Source organism: Bombus flavifrons, chromosome 1 (genome assembly GCF_040668555.2).
Source record: "Bombus flavifrons isolate JBK064 chromosome 1, iyBomFlav1_principal, whole genome shotgun sequence".
Lineage (NCBI taxonomy): Eukaryota > Metazoa > Arthropoda > Insecta > Hymenoptera > Apidae > Bombus > Bombus flavifrons.
Window position 1 is genome coordinate 15783687 of NC_138442.1, and position 21134 is coordinate 15804820.

The 21134-nt window shown below is 37.8% G+C and overlaps 1 protein-coding gene across 4 annotated transcripts in view; it reads left to right on the top strand.

The window, feature by feature from the left end:
- Positions 1-21134, top strand: part of LOC138178453 (uncharacterized) — a 92829-nt gene that overhangs the window by 45249 nt on the left and 26446 nt on the right. For 2 of the 4 annotated variants that reach the window (XR_011172704.1, XR_011172706.1), the window contains exon 5: positions 16397-21026. The gene's annotated coding sequence lies outside the window, so the exon portion shown is untranslated. The remainder of the gene's footprint in view (positions 1-16396; positions 21027-21134) is intronic. The other 2 variants (XR_011172705.1, XR_011172707.1) reach the window with 1 other exon arrangement.

A 21134-nucleotide genomic window follows, 5' to 3' on the forward strand; every position in this document is an offset into this window, starting at 1 on the left:
GGTGTGCATTCACACTGCGTGTCACACCTACGCGCTTCTGCATGAGCTAATCTTGTTTATTGACCCGCCAACCGCTCTGTTTTTTTTTCGTCATTCGCACCTGCCGTCGCACGTGCACCGTATTAATACCCTAATCGATTCGAATCGCTTTTTATATAGAAAGTTTCCTTACATAAAATTGTTATCTTTTTGTTCAAGATATTGTCATTTTGTTTTCTGTTAATTTCGAAATTTTATTCGATCGTTAAATTTGTATTTCATATCTGAATAACATTTTGAAGGTCGTCTGTTTTCTTACGTTTTTCTGTTATCTCATAAAATAATTTTAGGTCAACGATATAAACGTATAAAGATACGTAAAGTTGATAAATGGTTAATGGATACGAAGCTAATGGAGAACACCTAATATCTACATACACGAAGTAAGAATCGTTTCGTCTTATCTTCGCTATTAAAATCTTTTTAGTAACTCTTTTATTTATTTTTCTATAATCAAGAACAGTTGATGCTTCTTGGTGTATAAGAAGATTAAAAATTATTCGAAATGTCAAGTCCCTGACGGCGAATTATACGCGCCATTAGCGATAATGTCCCTCCACTTTTCCTCCTACACCATTCTAATCGCCTAACGGGCGATTCTCCTCTAATCGATCGCCAAAATTAAGCTGCCTTGGCCACGGTTAGCTTGAATGGCTGGCCACACTGTTTGGCGCTGATCGCCAAGGATATACCTTAAAAACTTTAAAATGCTGACTTTTTGCGATCGTCAGAAAGAAATTTATCAAAGATAATGCCACAAAATGGAAGACATTTCCTTCCACGAGTCGCCCAAACTCATTTTGATTTCTGTTTAATGCCACGACTGTTTCCTTCATTTCTTTCTGAAAGGGAAGATGTTGGAGTTATTTTGATAGAAATTTTTAATTTAATATTCAATTTCAAATTAAATCTCAGTGGAATATCTATTGACGAAGATGGTCTTGCGAGACAAGTTTTAAGACAATGGTAACAAACATGGTAACAAGTTCTGCAAGAATTTTCAAAATTACGATCACTGGAAAATTGTAAAAAACGCTTGTAAATCGATGAGCTTGTACAAAAGTATATGAAGTTTTCGTTTAAAAGTAGGATTTATAAATGTAAAAGCTGGCCTGTATATATTTATAAAATAAATTTTCATAGCAGAAATTCACAAATTCTTGTATAAAAATATGCAAATTTAAACACGTGGTTTCTCTCACAGGAAGCAACATGTGCACCCTCATATCTGGTTCATGGAACAGCCATATACTGACGGAAAATTACGTTGAATTAGGGTGTAGGGTATCGAAGTTCCTTTTCCCTGATGCCATATTTTTACGCGGACAACAGTTCATTACCGCGGAGCATGGAACAGCAGGGGCGCTCTGTTTCTGCTGAGCACGACATGCCTTGAAATTCCTAATCTGCCAGCAATCGCGGGGACAATCGGTTCGTTCCACTTCATTCCCCAACTCGATTCCGTCGAGTATTGCGTAACGTCAATCGTGTCTCCGGGATCGATCGCACTATCCCGGGCTCGTCCCAACGAAAACTGCTTTCGTAATCTAAATCCTGGCTCTTAGTAACAGGGCTTTCGGAGCGCCATCGCCAACAAAACCTTTGCTCTTTTTGAAAGTGAGCCAGAGGAATGAAAATGAAATGTTCTTTAAAAAAAGCTTGTGTAAAGCGTAAAGCGTGCACCAGGGTATATTCTACCAAATGATCGTAAAACGAACAATTCCTGCGAATAAGATCGAAATGCTACAACAAACGAAGATGTTCGATTCGAAACTTTGAATTTCTAAATTTCGAATATTCGTAATACTCGCGTATTTGAAATGTTTAATGTTTCAAATCCTACGAATTCGAAATTTTGAACATTTGGGACTTTGAAATTTTGAATAATTGAAACTTTGAAAGTTTGAATATATTTCAAAATATTTGTAACTTAGAGACTACACAATTTTTGGAATATTTGAATATTCGAATATCTGAAATTTTGATTATTTGAATTCCATGGACGACCAAGGTCGAGCATAGATAAGAACGAGATGTTTGAAACTCGGAATCTGGTCTATCAGATTGTCATTCTGTCGGCTTAACTGCAAATGTTCGCAGTGACGTACACTTGGAAGTTCAGTCGACGAGGTCGGTCGATTCGCGATTCTCGAGGGCCAAAGTGAATTTTCTAGTTACGTAGGCGGAGCTCGAACATATCTGGAACTTTATCTGATCCTTCTTACGCCGATCCCTTGGCATCCTGCCCTCTTGGCCCCGGCACCCGGTGGCAAAACGTCGAAATAAAGTCCGTGCCGTGTGAGATTACTCAATAACGCGTTCGACGCTTGTTGGAGGCCTGCGCTTCCAACATTCTACCCTCGTTGCGAGTATTGTATCTCGACTTTTCACCTACGTTTAATACATTCGAGATAAAACCACGTTTCAGCAGAGAAATATCGACTCTGTTCGTCTGTAGCGAAGAATAGGAACGAGTTGTGGAGAATTGAAGTATCTTTCGAGTTTCCTTTGACATAAATGACAATAAATATAAAAAGTAGTAAAATTGTGTAATTGTCGTCTAGTTTGTTTAACTATTACTGATTCCAAATTCGTAAATTTTTTCATTGAAAAATAAAAAAGAAAACAAAGTTCAAATATTCAAACATTCGAATTTTCAAATATTCGAATATTTGAAGCTCCAAATCTTTATCGATTTAAAAACTCCAAAGATTCATAAATGCAGAATTTCGCAGATATAGATATTCCAAAATTGTTCATATCCATACTAAGTAGAAAAGCGATAGTATATTATACGTTTAAACTGAACACGTTGTATGTTAGATACGAAATAATGAAAAAGATTACGTGTTATTTGTACTTTAATATAGTAGCTGTTTATTTTGGGTTCTCCGCGTGATCATTTATTTATAATATTGAAATGAAATTTCCCCTTCGAAATTGTTTTTGCAGAGGAAATAAGAAAAATTGCGAGATAGTAACGTGATTAATAATGATGGCATGAAGTAATATTTAAACGTATACCGAGGGGATTGCTCTGAAAGTAACATGCTGCGGGGAATATTTCGAGCTTCAAGCTGAAGGGGTTGAAACGCAAAGGTGCACCGAATGCGCAACTGGTCGAAGCAATCTGCCTGCAGTATCTCTGCTTTCGACTAAAAAGAGTCGGTGCTTGTCACAGTTAGAAATTAAAAAGGAAAAAGAACGATAAAATAAATTATCGTGATAACTTGTGGAATTTTTTAATTAAAAAAATATCGACTAATATCTAGTGTTTCATTCGTTTACGAATTTATCTATAATTCTCTATAAAAACCTATTTATATCTATTTATAAAATATTTATTTGTACAATATATTTACTTACAAAATTCAACGATGAAATACTCTTTTCATAAGTATCCTATCCTATTTGAAGAGAATTCGTAAAAATTCGAAAGTCGGTTGTGGAATAATTCCAAACTTTATGCAACCATAAAAACTCCTTTCATAGTGAATAAATACGTCCTCGAATCGGATACCGAATAATGACGGTACAATAAGCATCGTCGTATATCGGAACTCTCGAAACAGAGAGGAACGCCTAACAATTTGAGAAGCAATTCAATCGCCGTTTCGAACGCGAGGAATTCAGCTTCCTCTTTGCCCGTCTTCCTCCCTCTCCTAAAATCAATTCGTATCTTCTATCGCTTGTCTCTTTCGAATCACTCGCAATAAAACATCATAAATTCCCGCGATAAAAAACGTAATACGATAGACAGTCTACACAAATACATAAAGTAAAAAATATACGGGAAATTTCAACGATATTCATAGCATTTCAGCTTAACATATAATATATATTTTTAATTAATTATTATAATATATATTTTGCGTATATTTTTCGATATTATACGATGTCTTCCTATATTTAACGTGAAATTAAATTTTTTACCAAAATAGATATTCCAACAATCCACCACTAAATCAATACTTCGAGACTGTACAAAATTGAAAAGCGAGTCATTTGTTTAAATAACATACGAACAATTGTTCTCTCTAAATGTTCGTCCCTTTTCTCATGAAAACTTCATATATCTGAACATTTTTATCAGCAAGTTCGTTTCTACTAGCTTTCTTATTTTCATGTTACTTGATAAAAAGGTAAAAAGAAAACAGAATCGAGAACAATTTGAAAACAAAAAGGAGAGACCACGTTATCGTGGAACAAGTGGTTAGGGCAGTCGGATTCGTTGCGCGAAGCTGAAGAAAATTTATGCCCCGCGTTACAGATTATCGCAGCCTCGAAATTATCTTTCACAAAGTAGGGTTGCTTTCCCGTCACGAAACGGTCGCATCCCCTGTTTTCACCCTCCTGCAAGTGCGTGCCAACTGTTGCAAGGGTACGAGGGATTCTAAAACAATAGGAACACGCTGCTGACGTATCCACGGACGCTTTATCGTGATACAGGACAGATTTACGATCTTCGACGCAGCTGGGGGATCGAGATTTCGTTTCGCTCACCGTCCCATCGAAAGAAACGCAATCGATGCTCGATTTATGACCCATCCACCCCTTCGCTCTCGTCCTTGCTGCGTTCTTCCGCGTTTATTCACAGATTTTACACGTTCGCGTCGAGATACGCAGGCATTTGTAACGTATCTCGATTGGTTAATCCCTCGTGTGATCGATAAAATTAAAAAAATCCTACAAAAAATATCTGATTCTTGTTTTTTCTCTTAATGCACGAACCGGACGGGTAAAATTACAAGGAATTAGATGTTTTAGATTACATATCTTATAGATATTCCCAAGTCGTTAAATAAAATTGAAGATAATATATATATACAACTGTTTTCATCCCTTCGAAACGCACGATATGTACAAATATTTCTCTCGGGTTATCTACAGTCGAGATTTGCCCAACCATTTTTCGTTAATCTGAAAAACAGAATTAGCTACAATCGGTTAACCTCGTCTTTCTTAACGTTTCGCGCGATGTCGAGGAAACACGAATGTTACAAATGGAAACCTTCGAAACTTGTTTGCTGCGACTCGCATCGAAGGAAAATGAATTTGAATCTCGTCCAAAAGCGCGGAAAACTCGAATCATCGAACAAATAACTTTATGTTATTTTTCTTCGAAGAAACAATCTGCTGGTTCGACTTTCTTTCGTATATTTAATAATAGTAAAATAATATGGAAATAAAAATAAAAATAATTTTTACAAGGCAAAAACAGTTTTATCTTTAATTCTGTTTATCATTCACTTGAAGTAGAGTACGACACACGAATATCTTGCGTAAAAGAAATATTAATGGCAGAGTGAGGCGCGTCAGGTCATCCGTAATGACTTTTCTCCCTTTCTACCCTCAGGCTTCTCCTTTCTATTTCTTTCTTCTCGTTGATAGGGCCGGGAGTTTCGGGCTGCCTCATAAAAGTCGGCGTATCCGGAATCTTCCCCTCCCTTTATCCTTGATTTTCGCTGCGGTACAGGAGGGAGGAAGCCATTAATTTATGCCTTTCCTGATCGATCGATCGTTCGTTCGACGAAAGTTTGAACTTTCGACGGGAACACACGGCCAAAGAGCACCGGGGATTACTTTATCACGGGTTGCAACGCTGAAACAACATAAATGACGTGGAACAAGGAAGACAGAGATAGCGAAAATGGAAAATGTCAGAGAGAAGACTCGCTTCGGTTTCCTGTTGCTTCAATTACTTCGCAATTTCGCTTTAATAAAACCTGTAATATTCTACGGAATGTATTTTTTATATTTTAATTTAAATGTAAATTATTTTGTTATTGGAGACTCGTATTTAAAAGGCTTGGTATACTTTTATTGAAAAAAAATTACACTTCTATTTATATTTTTATTTTCTATGGAAATGGCAGACAATGATAATTATACGAATATAATTTTCATAAACGTTCGGCAGAATTCCATACTGATTGAAATTCATAACCATCGTATAACAACATATTTGAAACTAAAAGATGGGCAATGTATGAGCATCTTTAAAGAATAGAAAATACAATAATACGATAGTCACAATGGCTCAGATAAATCTGTTTCTTCTTCCATACCATCTCACTTACCTCGATCAGGTGTCTCGACAAAATTGCTACAACTTCTCATCAAACGACGAATACTTTTAACCACAAGTAGCAATTGAAATACGGCAAGAGAAATGGAGGAAAATTCCTTTTTCGAGTAAATCGTCGTGGAGAAGAGAAGGGAAGAGAAGAGCGTGGCGACACATTCGTTCAAAGAAATGGAGAAAACTCGTTCGACAAACGCATTCCGCGTGCCAGAATTTCGTTTTCCCCTGAAAGGGAGTCGCGTTAAGGGGTGTACCATAAATATCGTAGCGAAAAGGAGGAAACGGAAAGGAACAGGAAAGACGGGAAGAGGAAATGGAAGAGCGAAGCGAGAACGCGCGACGTTCGGTTGCAGTTTCTCCTACTCGAGGAACTCCGTGATCTTGTTCTGAAAATTGCATAACCCTCCTAATCGATCGTTCGCGGAACTCGGGACCTCGTTCCTTTGTCGGCGACGCGTAATTGAATTTGGAACAAAAGCAAACGAGAGACTCGAAACGAGCCGAAGATGAAAAGAAAGAGGATAGTGAATAGAAAAGGTACGAGTTATCGAATGAAAAGTCTTTGAGAATGGGAAAACTCGAGGAATAGGAAAATGCTTGTGGGGAACAGATGCTGAATATTTTCTTTGTTTTCTTTTTTTCTTACGTTTAATTTTTATGTTTAAACCTTTCCCCTTTTTAATGGATCTTAATTGAGCATCAACTAACGAGAATATTAATACATTGTCGTACATCGAAATTATATTTTCCAAATTGTCAATGTTTCCAGACATTTTCAAGAAAAATTTTGTTCCATACCAGCCATTTGTTAAAAATTCATTTTATCTACTTAACTTTTGTATATTCTGATGAAGCACGCATAATGACGTTTAATGTCAACTTTAAGAACCGGTCTATTTCGAGTAAATTTGACTTTTGAACAAATTTAAACTTGAAGCGAAGTTACTCTGGTCAGAGAGATTCGTTGTTTTTTTTTTTTTTTTTTTCTTTAATTTAGACGATTGTGACAAAACTGGATATATTTGGTGAAATCATTTTGTTTTCGCTCAATCCGGTTTTGTTTTTTATCATTTCTTCTTCTTTCTTTTTGGAACGGTATGCGTACGGGAGAGAAAATTCGAGGATGAAGCGAAGAGGAATTTAAGGAAGAAAATAAGCACGGTTCGACGCATGACGGAGGTGCTTTGATCTCAGTGCTGGCCGAAGCAAGCAAATTGTGTGTCCTCAAAGGGACCGTGATTGAAGTCACACGAACCGTGCAACGGTGCTTCGTCCGTTCCCTCCGTTTTATTTTTTTATTTAAGGAGTTACTTTCGGCAGCTTCCTATGTAAATAATTATCCACCAACTACCGTCCGTATCTCAAATACTCCTTCGATATTAAACACGTGTAATACTCTCCATTAAATTCCACTCAAATTCATAGAAATCTATTAGAATGTTATATTGGGTTGGCAACTAAGTGATTACGGATTTTGTCATTACCATCTAATCACAAAATCCGCAATCACTTAGTTGGCAACCCAATATATTGGCCAAAAGTTTCCTACGTTATCTACGAGATCGTACTGCATACAATGTATTAACGAAACATTCTATATGTAAATTATGTAGTTTTCAAAACAAAAAAGGTTTGACACAACGCTTTTTTACGTGTCGAAATCTATGTTACATGCAGAGATACTGCACCCCATTTTCTCAACGAACAAAGGTCCAAAGACAGAAAAAGAGAAGAACGATTATTTTCCAACATTTATACAGACTGGGTTCCTCTTTTTCAGCTCGTGCTCTTTACACCGATTTTAGATGCACGCGTGCGACAAAGCGAAACGGAAACAACTAAGAAACGAAGCCCGTTTTTCAACGAGGAATACTAGCAGAGGTGATGGTAAGCATTGTCAGGGAGTTTCGCTTTCCGCGCGAACAATTTCAAGGAAGAAACACGAAAGAACGAAAAATCGGGCCACGAACGTGCACGTATACATATGAGGAAAGAGATGAAAGAAAGAGGAGAGTCAATTACGCGAGAGCACGCGCGTTTCGTTTCCAGAGCCGGCCCCCTTTGATCCTGTTTCCTTGCGAGAAAGAAACGTCCAGATCTGCGATTGAAACCAACGCGGCCTTTGCTCGACGCGCCGTAAACTCGCCATCGATTTTTCCATTTTTCGAACTTCCACGAAACATTCGCTGCAGCTTCGAGGGACCGATACAACGTTCGCGATCGATCGAAGACGTAGTACTACGTCTTTTCGTAAGCCGAAGCTCCGCGAGACTTCGTACAAGCGTTATGTTTTTTATTAAAAGCTAAACTTGGCAATCTGTGATGTAACGAGATGCCTTCTCGGGGTCTATTATTGGAAACCTTTGACGTGGAAACCGCGTTTCGTCACAAATCACCCTTAGAAAATTTTCAGCCTACTCATTTAATCTTGTATAACTCGAAGGTGTACGCATTTTGCGTTTGACACGTAACGTAGTTCTTGGATGATCTTAGAAAATGTTGTTTCATTCTGCTTCGTTTCTTTCTTTTTGCTTCGCAGATAGTAGTGTATAATAATCATAATCTAAAAATATTCAGTTTCATATATTTTCCATTATTTGTTTCTCAGAGAATAAGTTTGAGAATAGATTTAAGATCTTTTTTATCCTGAAGAATAATTCATCTTTATAAGGACAATTGAATATCATCTTTTAAATCTCCCATTCTGAAATTATCTGATAAGCGCAAATAGACCTGTCGGCTCTGCAAATTTAACATGGTAAGGTATCTGTAGGTGTTCGAATACCTTCGTGAACCTTCTGCGCTAATAATATATGAAAAAGGAGAACAAAAATCGATGTCTGAAAAGGTACTTAGGAACCATGGATGGAAAAGGTACGATGTGCGAATGGGATGGAACAAAGCGACGCGTTATAATAAGGTCGTGGAAGGGATTCACGTGGCTGGGGATTAAATCGACAACCGGTGTGTGTGTTCACGATACTATAGATTTATTAATCTTGGACGCGTTATTCTTGCATTGACCTTCTACGGGAGCGTGCTGCGCGATCCGTTTAAATCGTTCCATGCGATAAATCTAAGTGGCAAATCCGTTTAAGCGCGTACACATTAGTCGTGCTCAAACGACATATTTATGTTTCTCGGTTTGCTTGAATTATTCGCAACGCATACGTACACACAGAGAAGTTGGAAAGGTTTAGGAAGGAGAGGGTAACGTGCCGTGCCCGTATCCGTAATTCGCGCCAGGACATTTGCATGCTGGCTCCTTTGTAAAACCACACGCTCGAACGCTCTATGTTTTCGTTGCAAATTGCTTAACAACAATTCGGCCGGATTCCGTTTAAACGGTATTTACTAGAGCCCGGCTTGGTGTAATGTTACCACTTGCGTCTGTTTGGCCAATGGTATTCCTCGTATGTAGCCACACGCTTACCACCAGGGTTAATTACTCGAAATGTAGATCTGTTTAAGGATAACACGTTCATAGAGGTGTCACTTTGGCCACTTGAAGGATTAAGAGTTGAGATAAGAGAATAATTTACGGGCTCAATAAAAATAAATATATTCGATCTATCACGCATCGTAAACAAATAGAAAGTTATAATTACTCGAAACGTTGCTCTGTTCAAAGACAGCATGCGTTCGTTCATAAAAGCGCCGTTTTCAACGTGGTCGCTTGAAAGATTAAGGATCCAGCGCTGCAAGAATTGACGGAGAAGAGAAGAGCGAAAGAAAACGAATTGTCTGGCATAAAACAAACGATACTCCGATAGTTCCACGTTTACGAAAAGAGGATATTATCCATAATGTAAATCCATCGTTTCACCGTGTATTTCAGTTTCCAGAATACGAATATTTTTCTTTGAAATTCATTAAAGATTCTACTACAGTAATTTCATGATAACGAGCACGGATATTCGTACTATTCGAAAAAGAAAGGCGAAGCAGAAAGAGAAAGGGGTGAGGGGGGGGGTAAGGACGTAGAGTACAACGGGGCGATGGAGCAAATGTTTTTTAAATCCGGCGAAAGAAGTGGCTCGAAGAATTTAATTAAAGCGGCCGCTCGTCGACGAAGCCACCGCCGGGTTTGAAATTTTTTGAGATCTCTCGGCGTCGTATTCAACCACTAGTTGCCATCTGTTCCGTGTACTCCTCTCCCTCTTTCAACCGTTGGTTCTCTCGCGACTGCAGCCTGCGGAACGCGACCACCCCGAGCGAAATCAACTACCTGTGGATGCAACTTAAGTGACTCCGCGCTGCGCCAGCCACCACCACCAATTATGCGCGATAAAGTTTCAATAACGCGAATTTCATTCCCACCACGGTCTCCCATTATGCAATTAATCGAATTCTTCGGACTTTCTTTCCTATCCGCCTCCTCCCGTTTTATCGGTTATCTTAATCGTCCGTGCTCGATAATTGAGATACGATGTTCCGCTACCATATTTCTTTTTTCTCCTTTCTCTTTTACCTGTGGATACGGTGGAATTAACGATCCTTAACGGGTTAAAACTTGAATTTCATAGAGATAGGAATTGATATATGTGCTTTCGATACTTGATTACATACGTTCGTTACGTACGTACGTATTTAGTGTTTCGTTTATTTATACCTACATTTGTTACAGTGATTTATTTATCTTCGTTGTCGAAGCAAGTAATAATACGCGTAATAGTTCGAAGTAATAGATTTACAGTATCGTTCAGAAATAGGAATTTAACAGGCACCGTTCAATTCTTTAAATGGAAATTAAAATTTGTTTCCATAGTAATGGGTGATGTTAAAGTAAAAGAATTTTTGGAGACATTCTTCTAATTATGTGCAAAAATAGTTGTATATCTACGGTAGCTTCGAAAAATATCTGTACAGATAACTACACGAAGATATTACCAAATGATATGAAACATAATATGCTTGGACATAATTGATTACAATATAAATGTTATAATAAAAATGCAATGATGTACAAATAATTCTTATAGCCATTATGAAGATCTTCTCTTTTCTACCGCCGTCTAAAAATTTTTCCTTTCCTAGACCTTTCTCATCTTCGAATTAAAACACGCTTTATCCCTTAAACTCGAAGTTCGATCTCTCCTCAAGCAAATCCACTGGCAATTGGATAGTCCTCGTGTTCGTTAAGATAGCTCGAGTAGATTAGTAGACACGAGCGACTAGCGTGTCGCTAGCGATTGGTATCGGACCGTGCGGACACGCGTCGGGCCTAATTTCATCCCAGCAGCGTGCAATCTCTTCGTGGCGTCCCACCGGGCAGTGCCCGGAATCAGGACCTAAATCGGATCGGACCGTGGCTCGTAAATTATTCGACACACGCGTATACGTCTACGTCGATTTTACCCTACGCGACACGAAGGGACAGAGTTAAAGAAAAGGGGAATAAGGGCTTCCTTCGTTCGCCATTGTGTCCTTCGAATGAACAACGACAGCATTTTGGAAAGAGGTGTGGAATACATCGTTTTCTTAACGTGCTTCGTGTTCCGAGAAAAGTAACTAAGTGTTTTCTAGATCGCGTGACCAATAAAATTTAAAAGAACATCGTACAAAAAAACTTGGATATTTTCTTTCGTTCTTCATTAAGTGAGTTAGGTTGTTCATTTGAAAGTGAGTGGCAGGAAAAAATAAAGAATGAAATAGAAAGGAGGAAAATTCAAGTTGAAATTTACGATTATAACAAAGTACACAATGAGCATTTATTCGAACCAAAAGACGAGAGAAGTCTTATTCAAGCTATTCTACCTGCAAAATTGAATACCATGCGCAACTCTTCAACAAATGATACACGCAAAGCTTCCCTATTCTCGCAACAACAATTCCCGGTATCCAAGCCCAACTTAGTCTACCTATTTCAAGTAACAAAATTATTAATCATACTATTAAACAATGTACACGCACGTATTCTCCGTTTGCAGTGAACATTCGTCGATCTTCTACCTGTCTTTCCCCACTTATCGAGGCATTCGATCGGGAACGAAGCGCGAAAGGAAATTGGAAACGTTCCGGGGTCATTTTTCTTCCGGATATCGCGAACCGTGATCCGAGCTTCAGAGTAAATAAATAACCTAATAACCTGAAGTGCTTGTACACAGATTTTATAAATATAACGTGTGTGTTGTATTAAATATTTTGACATTTCATTGGCAGTATCATGATGTTCGATTATCATGATTATATTGGTAAAGTTTGAACCTAAACCTGAAAGTATATAATATAGAAATCACAAGACATTTGATACAAATTTCTACATGTATATTTTGCAGAGACCGCAAAATTGCTTAATCAATCCATTATATTAATTATCCATTATATCAATAAACTTTAATATTCACGGCATCTTTAAAGCTTATTAATTATATATAGTTAAGATACATGCATATATTTGCAGTAAATATCTTATAACTATTGTATGTATATTTTCGATATCATTTCAAATTCTATCGACATAATCGTGACAATCGTGTTTCGTTATAGCGCCATTGAAATTTCACAATGTCTTATAGAATATACGCGATATATTCATAAAAATTTTCAATGGTAAATATTCGGATACTTCTGCGAGTAACTGTACGTGACCAACCACGAGGACCAGAATCCTCTGCGAAAATAATTGAACTTAGTCTATCCCTGTCTGACCCTGATAGTCGAGCAACGATAAAGGCTAGACCAACCACGGCCACGTAATTAATAACGATTTCTCATAATCATTAACCGCGGTGCGGCGCGAATACGACAACAGTAATAATAAGTATCATAACGTGGCACGTTGTCGGTGCTGGGGAGTAGCATCGTATTACGCTTATGCTCCCTCTCATTTACTTCATTGTTATCGCGGTGTCACGCGAATCCTGCCAACTATAAACGGAAAATTTGGCCTCTAATAGCCGGACCTTTATGGAGCCAGCCATGCAATATTAATATATTCTTATAACGCTCTTGATATCATGTTGGTATTGCGCTAACCGCGTGCCTCGCGTTATTCCGCATTCCCAGGAGCCAGCCACTCTCGATGAAATCAGCACATGTTTTATTACCTTTATCTTTGGCGCTGTTTCTTATTTGCATACCGCCATCAAACATATTTAAAGCGTATTTTGAATTTTGGGATTTTTCTTGAATGCAAGTTTGGTGATTAATAAAAGTGGAAAATTCTGGAAACTGTACGTGTGTATCTGTGGATAGTTGCGTGAGTTAATTAGCATCTGTTGATAATCGGATGAGTTAATTTGTATCTGTTGATAGTTAATTTGTAATTGATATCTGTTGATAATGGATAAAGGCGTTAAGGATTAACATGGGATCGAATTATAAACTTTAGGCACGATATTTTTATTGAATTTACATCGAAAATTTGTAATGTCGCAAAAATATCGCAAAAAACACGAAGCAACGCAATATAACATTTTGAACGGTCGACCGTTCGTCTGCGTTTCTGGAAAAATCGATGAATACGCGGAACGTTTATTACGGCAGAATTTCCCCGTTGCAGGACAGATACGCACGGCGCTCAGGAAAAACAATTTCATTTCGTTGCGCGAGCAAGCGAGAAACGGTTCTCATTAAATCTCCTTAATTTCCTCTTCCGTCCATGGAACAGCAGTGGAATTAAATTTTCGATAAAGCACGAGCACAATTGCCACTCGTTTTAACCGAACCAACTGTTCTCTACGGGTCAGAGGAACGTTCATCCTTCACCTTTTACCTTGCGATCTTTTTCAGTAGCTGCTTAAGTCAATGTCAGGTATTTACTGACGCGAGATATGAACAAATTATATACAATTTACTATTATTAATCTTAATGATGATGAATGTGCCTTACTGCTTTTATCTCTTTCATTATAATATCGAGCCATACCTGTGATACGAATTAAATTCGACAAAGACAGGTTTTAATTCTAACAAAATTTAATTTCAACACTAACATAAGCTTCGCTGACACAAATTCGTAATAGGCAAAATTTTTCGAATCAAAAACGCAGGTCTTGTGTGTAACTAAAATAAAGAGGGTTAGTGAAACACATTCTACGTATTCGTAGATTTTACCGCTCAGAGTCCAGTTTCCTCGATGTGTCCCAAGCGAGGCCTGAAGTATATTCTAGAGAATATATTCACATAAGGGTGGATGATCTTCGGGACGAGCCTATTTATCATCCCTCTGACTCAGACGTCGTGCCACTTCCTACTTGGACGAGTAAATTGAAACGGAAGATTTCCTACGAGATTAAATACCGGCCATTCCCGTGCAACGGAAATAGTTTGCTAGCAAGGGCCAGAACAGGAAAGTTTGGGGGTTGAAAAACGAAAGATACGAGGTTGTACGACGAGCGATGCACGAAATTCCTGGACGAGAGGCAGTAAATTCCTGCGTCGCACCGATATTTTCACCGTGTACGTTCGTCGAATATGTCCACCCTCTGTGTGCTCCAACCCCTCTGTTTCTATCCCCAAACCTTCGAATAGCGAAGGAAGGACGAAATTGAGAGAGGGTACGAGATGGCCCGTGCTGAAAGGCTCGTTCCTCTGCTTCAGGCAACAGCAACCCACGTTCCACGATTTCTTGTTTCCCTACCCCTCTAACGCACCAACTCCCTTCGCTGACTAGAAAACAAATCTAGACAAGTTTTATTTAAGATAGAGATAAAAAAAATAACAGGTCGAAAAAAGGGATTATTCTAATTAATCTATGGTATTTTTCTTATTTGAAGAACTTTATTTTTTGCAATTTATAAAGAGTAATTTATTTACATTGTATTTCAGAAAACATCTATTTAATTAAGAACTAAAGTAAAAGATTCTTCCAGTTTAAAAAAAAAAAAAGCTAACTTTCCTAGTCAAATAGATTTTAACATAACTATTTCAAGATAAGTAATAACACACCAAAGAAGATAATACGTATATTCTTGAATCATTTCACAATATAGCCCTAAACAGACATTACCAAATCCTCAAACGTAACACTACAAATTTCACGTTTTAAATACCATTGTACGTAACACAGCTATTAGTATTTATTTTTAACGTTTATCCCTGCAAAAAAAAAAACAGAAATTCGTACCTTTCGTATTCTGTCACGAGAAATGCAAGAAATGATTCTTCTAAATTCTATATTTTGTTACATCGTCAAACTATTACATTTACTATCCGTCCAACTAATTTAAACAACGATCTAGCCTAATAAAAACTGATTCAATGGTAATGGTGTCCTCTCGAAATCTTGCAGGGAGCACTCGTCGTCGTGGAAGGAACACAGCGCGATTCGAACAGAATCGTAGCTGGCAAGTGGTCGAGTGGGGCTAAGTAAGCTTAGCGTGTCACCCTGAAGAGAGGATTTTCTCTACCCTCCTCTTTCTCTTGATGGTTCGTTCGTTTTCTTCCTGTCCTCTTTATTGGTCTTCCTCCTTTTTGCCGCTTTTTTCCTTCTGCGTTTGGTTTTAATCGAATGCACCCCGCAGAAAGGAGATTTTATTAAAACGAGTTGAAGCGGGCTTGGAAGGGGTTTGGCTCTTCTCTTTTATTCCTTTTTTCGAGGACGCCTCGAGAGGGGGAGACTTCGCGAGATTGTGTTTTTCTAAAGGGTGCTGAAACGGAAGGAGTTGAGCTGTTCGAACGGGATACTTTCCTCAAACGAGTGTTTTGTCTGGAAATTTAACGGTGATAATCGTTGGAAATAATATTGGTTCGTCATCGTAGCACTGGAAGATCTTTTCTGGCGAATCAGAAAGCTCAGGAAGCTGAGGATAGTTGAAGCGTTTTGGAAAAATTCTTAAAACTTAAGATAAATACATTCCTTGAAAAAATGTTCAAGACTTTGTGTAAATACAAGTACAAAAGACAGAAACTGCTTTAATATATACGAACAACAATATATACAAAACATTGATTAGAAGATAGAAACGATATTATACTTTAACCTATCGCACAAGAAGCAATAATTACAAAAATATAAAAAATAACCAAAAATTGAAATACACAAAATTCGTACGTATGTTTCCATATTTGTAACTCTTATCCGTAATTTAATTTTCGTAAAGACAAAAACATGTAAATATACCATTTATGAATAGAAAAATCAAGAATACCTTACTTTACCAAATATATCAAAAACTTTGTGTACTTATTAAATAAAAGATAGCATAACACAGTGCAAATAACAATAACGATACCAACAATATAATTCCCAAAGAAATAAATACTTTTTCAACCACGTTCAGCTATTCCCGTAAAAACTGAAAAGGTTAAATATATCTTTTCCAGCAGCAGACAGAAATACCAGCGAAGAGACGAGGAGAGAAAATAGGAACGTATCCAATTCTTGGGATATCCTCGGCTCGTCGTCACCCTTTCCACTCGCAGTTTCCTCCATGAAACGAAAATCCAGCGGAGTTAAATCGGGGGCAGCACTGGGCGCTGTACGGCCAAGGATATATCCAGAGATCTAATCGAGGAAGAAGGGTGCTCGTGCTGCACCCTGCTGCAGTTCCAGGGTGAATCATGCCGCGATACAATCGAGCTCGTGGCGTAAAACGCGCCTTTGCGGTTCTGCGGTTCGTCGATGGTGTGCGAGCGACCTCGTCCATGCGAATCCATTTGTATCCTCTTCATATCAAGATGCAATCTGATGATTGGTCAAACGACCGTGCAATTTACTCGAGTGTTCTCCGCGACTATTCTTTATCTCTTCTTTATCGCCGTGCCACCGTGATTACACCGAACAAACGATAAGTAGCCGCCTCGAATTTCCGCGAGGATGATCCACTTGATGATCTTGCCGAGTTTCTCGACGCCACTGGAGGAACGCCGTGGCCAGGAATCGAGCTGTCGCTAGGGAACTTTCGTTTCGTCTGTCGAAACTTTAGTTTGACAAGAGTGTTATTGGAACGAAGAGGCTTTTTATCGTTTTTACGGAATTTGTTTATCTTCTAATTTAGACGCTTTGAATTTTCTGGAGTGGGAGGTAGATGGAAGATTTTGGCGAATTCATCGACGCGAATGGAACGTTGTATCCTCGTACTATCGTAACAAAAAGTTCTTTTTAATTTCCTGTGGAAACTCGGCGAAGGACAAATTTTCCGATAAATAATTTGTGTATTAGAGTATTATTATTAGAATAATGCGAGAAAATAACTCTTTGTAACAAACTTAATACCTATCGTTTTATTTTTAGAGAGTTGTAACGCTAAATAGCCAGTGGATCAACACACCTGTGCCAGGTATTATACGACATCGACGTTTAAAAATGAGACAAATTAGAAGATAAAGCGATCGAATTTTATTTGAACTTGAGACAAAACTTTGTCTTTATCGAATCCCTTTGAACCTCTCGGTAATCAGTCTCACGTCCTACATAAGAGCTAGCAGACAGATTCTACCGAAGAAACAAAGAAAAATTGCGGTAGATTCGCCTCTGAACGTCTTTCATGGTTACTTTATATCGACTATGCTAATCTTAGAGAACGGTTGTCGTCTGCCACGTTCCAGGACCCTTGCTGCCGCTTTCACGCTGCCTCAACCCCCTCACGATAACGTAAATACTTCGTGGCGTACAACGAAAGGGTTGTCCGTACAGGTTAACCCGTAACCGTGACGTAGTATTTATAAAGAAAGGGTAGAGACTTTCTACGAGGAGAAATATGTACAGTGACTCGCGAAAGTATTCGGATATTCTTAGAATATTTTTAGATATATATAATATTTGAAATCTTATTAGCAGTGTAACTGAGACACAGGAACTATCGTAATTATGATAGGAAAATTTGAAATCAATCTGAAAGTATATGTAGGAGTTACAAGACATTTGTCGTAAACCGATATTTAGTAAAAAAAATTAGCGTATCTCATGAATAGCAGTAAAGTTAAACATACGATTAGTGCTATAGATGGTCTCGCTATGTATCGTAGTTTCCAAAAAGTTTCGTAGAAAACACATAATATATTCGTAAAAAAAATTCTATGGTAAGTTTTTGAATTTTCGCGAACTTTCGTCAACCGCAATAAGTTCGTGTAACGAGACGAAAGAACGGAGACACTGAAGAGATATCGGACTAACGAAATTTATACGTGACACTTGTGAGATTCGTGGTACCGAACTCTGTCGTTTCGACAGCTTGTTCGAGTCGAAAAGAGGGTTGTTTGTTGGCTCGCCGAGATAACGGTATCGTCCGTAAAATGTTCCTAGTTTTACGTTCGCTCCTATTGCCGCATGAATTCCAGACAATATAGTACGCGTATTTTTAATAAATATCAATCTTCGTTAGTTAGATGGATAGTGTCTCGATAAAATTTACACGCGTTTTATTATCATATATTTTTGGAAAGCAGAATGGATGAATGTTGAGCTTCTGTTTCGGAAGTGGTCCTCTTAGAGTTGGAAATGTTTAACGTGCTTTCTGATTCCACAAGTTTTCGATACGATCGATCGATAGCTTTAGCACATTTTTAACGATAGAACTTTTTGAAACTAAGAACTTCTGTTTTGAAAAGAGAAATGCTTTATTTGTAAATTTATTTAGCTAGTAACTTTCTCCCCTTTTCCGTATTTTATCGGTAGCAAATGGGATCGAGATAATATTGTGCGTATTAGACTCCACTCGTATAATACGAAGCGATAAGAAGAAAGCAGTTAATAGAATATTTATACGATATACATTGATAAAAGAGCAATTGATAAAGTGCATGGAGAAACTCGCCCCTATATTTTTCATATCCTAATGTGAGATAAAAAACATACGATATTGGAGAAGTTTAGAAAATTGCAGCGGTACTCGTGAATAAAGAAAAACGTAGCAGCTACGTGATCAGAAAAGAATACCATAAAACGTTCGATATATCACTATATCGTATCCTGTGATTACTTGAAGGAGAATACGGTATTATTTCGTGGTTTCAACAGGATTTCCATTTTATACGGTAAAAAGAATACGACGGCTCGCGTTATTCTTCATTTTGTCGCGCGATTTGTCTACGTAGAGGTATAAGAACGTACGGCATCGTAAAACGAGCCGGAGAACAGCGAGGGTGATAGAACAGCGTTCCCAGTGTCTCTGTGACGATACACACACTCACAGTTCCCGGGTAAATTATCCCCTATACACGACGCCACTCGAGCGCCATGGTAACGTAAGCTCTCCAAGAACTGAAACGGAATTTCTCTCTCCATATACGTATGTATATATATATATATATATATATATATATATATATACATATATATTTCTATATATATACAGAAACAAATTATAATTGACGCAAATCTAGTTGTGGTAATGGTGAAACGTGCCTAAACAAGAACTTCTAGAAAGTAATCACGATCGATAATTGAACGAGAAAGCTTACGTTATAATAGAAGAGTAGGAATATTTTAATAACATATTGGTAATAACGTACGAAGTATTATCATCTAATGACAAAATCCGCAATCACTTAGTTGCCAACTCAATATAAGCGTATAGGTGATTATATAGGGTAAGTGATAATTGGAAATATTAATAATATAAAAATGTTAACAGACAAAGTTGACACGTTTTGTGGAGGTGATATTGATCAACTCCATAAATTGAAAGGTACGGAAGAGCGGTGATATTACAAATATTGATTTTTAAACCTACATTAGAATTCGCCGTTGTTCAAATAATTTTAGATAATTTAATTGATCGTTTAATTTGAAATGAAGTTGTGGAAGTAAATCGCTTGTCCCTCGATGAATGAACGATAATCGTGTACTTATGCGATGAAATTAAAAAATTAATAAGAAGTGAAATTGCTCCGCTTAGCTTTTGAGAGGCTCGTTTCTCTACACTCTCGGTATTTATGAAAATATACATTCGTCGGACATTATCGTCTCTTTTTCTATATATTTATATCTTGAAAAGCAAAACATTTTTGTAAAAAAAAATGTTACATGAGAATAAAGGTAAAAATTCTGCGCACGAAGCTCTTGATTGCTGGTATCAAATTGAATGAACAAAAATATTAGATAACAAAGAGAAAAGCAAGCTGACCTAACGAACTAATCAGGGGCTGGCTTACGTCCTTCGTTAGCGGCGACACATGTATCCGCATAGGCTTTTCTACAATGTATTTAATGTATGCGAAGTCATTCCTGATTCAGCGAAGTTCCGCGGCATGGGATGAATCATCCCCTCGTGCACCGGAGCTCGAGCACCGCGATAACGTAGGCACTTTACAGCCTCGAACGAGAACGACGAACCTTTCTGTCTTTCTCTCTTCGTGTTCTCTCCTCTTTGTCACTCTTGCGAATTCCCGTCTCTGTTCCCCTTTCTCTATTAATTCGACGTGTTGCTGCGGTAACTACGGTGTCAGCAACATTACCCGTTCCTGTATCGATGAGATAGAAATGTCAGCCGAACGGCTAACGAGGATACCACGTGCGGGGATGCGACAGTCTCACTCGGAAAACATTCGAATAGATATCGTGCAATTTTGGTGTATCGAAACGAGGAGAGTCTTGAAATTTTGATACACTGGTTTAATGAGTTATTGCAGAATTGGATATTTTATTTTTATATATGTTAATGGTTATTGGAAGTTACATGGAATTATTGAAAAACCAGCTTTTATCTGTTACTTCGTTCGCGCTAGTACTACTAATATACGGAAATTTTTCAGCAGATGAATTTTTTGTGAACAAAATGGAATAGGTAAAAAATATTAAATTATAGAATTGCTCGATTTTAGAACAAACACGACGTAAATAACCATTGTTGTTTAACTTCTAGCAAACATGGAAGCGCATGCAACTCAAATGCCAAGCTATTTCTCAGCTTTTAGAATACGAATCGAGATGAGAGATGCCCTATTTTCTTTCCCAGATACTAGGCTATACAACAGGGAAAACGCAACCAAATCCGCTCGGTAGTTTTTACATAATGTGAGTACAAACAGACAGATAAAAATTCCAAAAATTAGTTTTACGAACTCCATAGCTTATGAGCTATTCCTGCATGAGTGTTTTATTTATTTTATTCAATGTACAGGC